This window comes from Berghia stephanieae, unplaced genomic scaffold (genome assembly GCF_034508935.2).
Source record: "Berghia stephanieae isolate SIO BIC M18660-M18661 unplaced genomic scaffold, UCSD_Bste_1.3 scaffold1078, whole genome shotgun sequence".
Taxonomy (NCBI): domain Eukaryota; kingdom Metazoa; phylum Mollusca; class Gastropoda; order Nudibranchia; family Aeolidiidae; genus Berghia; species Berghia stephanieae.
This window is the reverse complement of record NW_027622044.1, coordinates 10,001-14,651: the sequence shown is the minus strand read 5'-3', so window position 1 is coordinate 14,651 and position 4,651 is coordinate 10,001. Positions and strand designations below refer to the sequence as shown.

Here is a 4,651-nt window from a genome sequence, read left to right as displayed (position 1 = left end):
TTTTATTATTATTTATTATTTATTATTATTATATTTATATTATTATATTATTATGATTAATATATTATTATTTTCATTATCATAATCATCAGCATCATCATTATCATCAACATATCATCATCATCACATCATCACATCCACCCAAGCAGCAGCTTCCCATCATCATTACTATCATACTATGAGATTCACTTTTCAAGAATGAGACAATATTATCTTCTATTTAATTCTTTCATTTTTTCCAATTAAGCTGATGCATGCTCATTCACTGCTATCACCACCTGTGCCAATCTTTTCAAGGAACTACCCGGTTTATAAAAGGATGTTAAATCCTTGTGCCCGTGAGTAAATTGAAGAGTTAGCATGAAATATTGTTCTGAAATGTGTTCTGAAAGAGAAATATGGGTTAAGGAAACTGCCAGATGAGAAAACAGAGAATAAAAATATCGCAGTGCCATTGCCAATTATGGGACTCAACTGGCAAAGCACCCTCCACCTGGCTGAGAGAGAGAGAGAGAGAGAGAGAGAGAGAGAGAGAGAGAGAGAGGGGAGAGAGAGAGAGAGAGAGAGAGAGAGAGAGAGATAAGCGAGCCATCCAGCCACAATATATTTGACTTTCAAACTCAGTCCTTATCGTTTGGACTCTCTTCTCTCAACGACTGAGGGAATCAAATCGAAGATCATTTACCCCGCGACCTTCCAATTAGCGAGAAAATTAATGCTGTACGCTCTTCTCTATTATAGATAGTATGAGCTTGGCTAAGAAGTCCACAACATTGCCATCCGGAAGTCTATAACGAACCAACACACAAGACTCTGTGTAACCATGAACGGTCATAGTCTGGTTAATACAGTTTAGTGAGAATTACTCATAAATACGGATGGCAAAAAGCAATAACAAAGACTTGAGTGACGTCAACTACGTTCTATTTATAAAAGACAAACGTTTAAACAAATAGGACGCCCATGGAGTCGCTCCGATATCGGATGGAATGAAATTCAGAAAAAGTGTGGAGCGGGCATTGCATCAAGGTAATTAACCAGTAGATTTTGGACCAATCAAAACATGGAATTTGTGACACACCTTCACACGTGCTCGGACAAATATAGCTGGTTGATTATAAAGAATATCCTGAATGAAGTCGACCTATCTCTGATCATTGTCATTGATTTTATATCGCCAATTGGTGACCAGTTATCACACGATTTTCTCAATCATATCATAAACGTTTAAGTTTACACATAGCAGTTTTCTGTGTTAGTTCTTCTTGATGAAGCAGTAGAACAGTTGGTATTTTATTTAGATGCATATCATCTGTAGTAAAATATTTGTAGTTTGCTACGTTTACCAATCATTGTCATTATTTTCATTACGACGACTCTCCGAGAGGCGTGGTTATCTAAGTCTCTATTGGGTTTGGACATTTTTTTTTTTTAATTGAGAGGAGGTGAACATTTAAAGGATAGCGCAGATATCCTATTATGATACCTTTTTCGATTAAGTGACCTCCCTATTAATAAAAAAACCTCTGAGCTTTTGTACAGCACAATATCCACTAAACGTGCTCAAATCGCTTTACAAGGGGTCCCCGACCAATAGCAACACGTAACATGTAGAACGGGACATGACTGTGAGTGAAGAGCGTTTTCCAAGGACTCTACTGTGCGTCGAACAAGGCTCGAACCCAGGACCTTCTGATTCGAAAGCGAGTGTCAAACCACAAGACCACATAGCCGCACAGAGGTTTTTTAGCGGACGAGAATGCCGCTGATGGATGAGACTGGCGTGAATGGAAAAATCGTGACTGCATTACTAATGTATTTAACGGTATAAAAAGGTTTTAAAAATACATAAATGCGTTGAATATCTGCCCCTTTTCAACTTATATTTAATCTTACTCTTTCGTTGTATCTTTTATATAACTAAAAAAAGAACTTTTATCTAGCGCAATATCCACTAAACGTGCTCAAAGCGCTTTACAGAGGGTCCCTGGCCAACAGCAACACTTAATATTGAGGAAGGGACATGACGCTTGCTAGGCAATATTACAATTTTTTCGGACAGAGACAACGCTTTTAACCGCCACATACTCGTTTTACACCTGAGAACGGTGAGAGAATGTGAGTGAAGAGCCTTTTTCAAGGACTAAACTATGCGCCGAGAGAGGCTCGAACCCAGGGCCTTCTGATCCGAAAGCGAGTGTCATACCACTAGACCGCATAGCCGCACTGTGTGTGTATGTGTGTATATGTGTTTGTGTGTATGTCTGCGTGTCGCTGACTTGCATTATTACACTAATTAACAAATAATTCGAGTGCTCTATGTATCCATATTAATATTTCAGAAAATTTCTGCAAGCTGTAGACTGTTATGAGGAACTGGCCGACAGCTGTTCAGATTTTATGCTGACTCCCGTAAAGGATCTGATGGGTGGTGCGGAACAGTTCGAACCATTGTGTGGCATTAAAAAACCCAAGAGGGACAAAGGTAACAGAGGCCATGGTAAGCTTTGGTGTTTTTCTTCTTATTCTTGTCTTACGTTTTGGCTTTGTGACGAAGAGACAGTTTAAAATCTTTAAGTTGTACAGAAAAATCCCCCGCTGGTATTCTGATTTTTTGAATAGGGTAATGTCCGTCGCTCATCAAACACTGAGCACTGTGAATATATTATTTAAAGCATCAAATTTGGAATAAAACATAAAATAAATCACAAATTATATTACCCCCTTGGTAGTCTTTTATAGGAAAATAAAATCCTATCAAGCTAAAAAGGCATAAAGATCACCTTTGATACGACATAATTATATTATTGGCTTCAACAATTCATGTCAGAGACAAGCGGTCATACATTGAAAACAAATTAAAGACCGCTGACCTTCACTTTTAAAAAACAATTTCTGTGCCCTTGCACTACTCTAGACACTCGTCCAGCAGACGGCCATTTAACAATACAAAAACAGCGGAGTAGTGGAAAATAATGCGATGTTTTGGTGCCATTTTGAATTAAACTAAATAAAATCTATTTCTGATTTTGCCTATGCTAAAATTATATTTTTTCTCCTTATAATATTTATATAATCTATATACTTAAGTTAACAATTTTGTAGGAAACTGCACAAATTGGGTATTATAATACACCTTTATTGTTCATTCGTGACTTCGGCGGAGCGCTCCCAAAGTCGGGCTTCCCTTTTATCCAAAAATCAAATAAAGATATAGACTTTATGTTAATCAGTGTTAAGAATATGTCACCCAGAAGCGCCCATTATTTTTAAAAAATGAGTCCGGTGTTTATAATTGATTCTTTCTCATTAAACCACAAAACTGTGATTTTTCTTAAAGAAATCAAGCTATAAGGGACAATACGATTGATAACGAGAATATTACAATTTCTACTTTCTGGCGTAGGGTGTTTGAAACCAAAAATACAAAGCAATCAATACGACAATCTGTCATCTCGGCTGTTAAAAAGGGCCAGAAAACTCATCGATAGATGGAAATCAGCTTCATCTTGCCAAAAACTTTCAAACCAGGTCTTTCCTCTAGGGACTTCCATGAAGTTCCAAGTTTGAGAGTTTTCGGCAAGATGTGAGTCGTTTTAATTGGTCGATATTTGAAAGACGAGTTCTCTGGCCAAAATTTTAGAAATGTTTTTTTTTAGATGTCAGAGTGTGACAAAACTCGGTAACCTTACAAGAGTAAAGTCGCATGCATGGTCTATAGATAGTATGCGCTTGAATAAGAAGCTCACAACATTACCATCCGGAAGAATAACGACCAAAACACAAAACTCCGGAGCCATTAACTTTTATGGTCTGGTTCATACAGTTTAGTGAGAAATACTCATAAACGTGGATGGTAATAAAGCATAACAATGACCTGAGTGACGCCATCTTCGTTCTATCTATAGATAGAACGAAGTTGACATCACTGATGTCTTTGTTATTGTTTTTCCAGAGTTTGCAGACATTGTCTTTACGATAAGGATAATGATGATGATGATGATGATGATGATGATGATGATGATGATGATGATGATGATGATGATGTTGATGATGGTGGTGGTGGTGGTGGTGGTGATGATGATGATGATGATGATGATGATGATGATGATGATGATGATGATGATGATGATGATGATGATGATGATGAATGTGATGATGATGGCGTATGTCATGAATCGACGATTCAGGAGTAGAACAGTATGATCATCACTCACAACAAAATCACATTTTATAAATTAGTATATTGAATTGTAAAATAACAGTGCCTATATATAGCCTACTTATTGTTTGTCTTGCAAAGGTTTGAAATCAACTGTTGCACTCATCGTGGTTTCCGTGGCTGCCACACGTCATTTTCTTTAAGCGTGGGATTTTGCCGTCACCGTGGAACACAGAAGAAGGAATCAAAGACGATGTTTTGCTTGTCGTGAAACGATTTCCAATACAACATTCTCTGTATTCCGCAAGAAGATGATTAAATGCTTTTTAAATTTTTCTTATTTTTTTATATCTCTATAATAATCATTTTTGTTATTATTTGTTATAATTAAACTGATACGGAAGATACGATTTGAAATCAAACATTACTCTTGTTTATATATAGCGCATAATATTTTTGGAGAAGTTGAGTTTTTACATTCAAATTTCA

General features: G+C 36.7%; 1 long non-coding RNA gene across 1 annotated transcript in view; it reads left to right on the top strand.

Moving 5' to 3' along the window:
- The first annotated feature begins 252 nt into the window (after positions 1-252).
- LOC144960932 (uncharacterized) overlaps positions 253-4,651 on the top strand; it is a 6,896-nt gene continuing 2,497 nt past the window's right edge. The window contains exons 1-3 of the long non-coding RNA XR_013642991.1: positions 253-338; positions 2,343-2,500; positions 4,304-4,651. The exon at positions 4,304-4,651 is cut by the window's right edge and continues 2,497 nt beyond it. This is a non-coding gene — a long non-coding RNA (uncharacterized LOC144960932). The remainder of the gene's footprint in view (positions 339-2,342; positions 2,501-4,303) is intronic.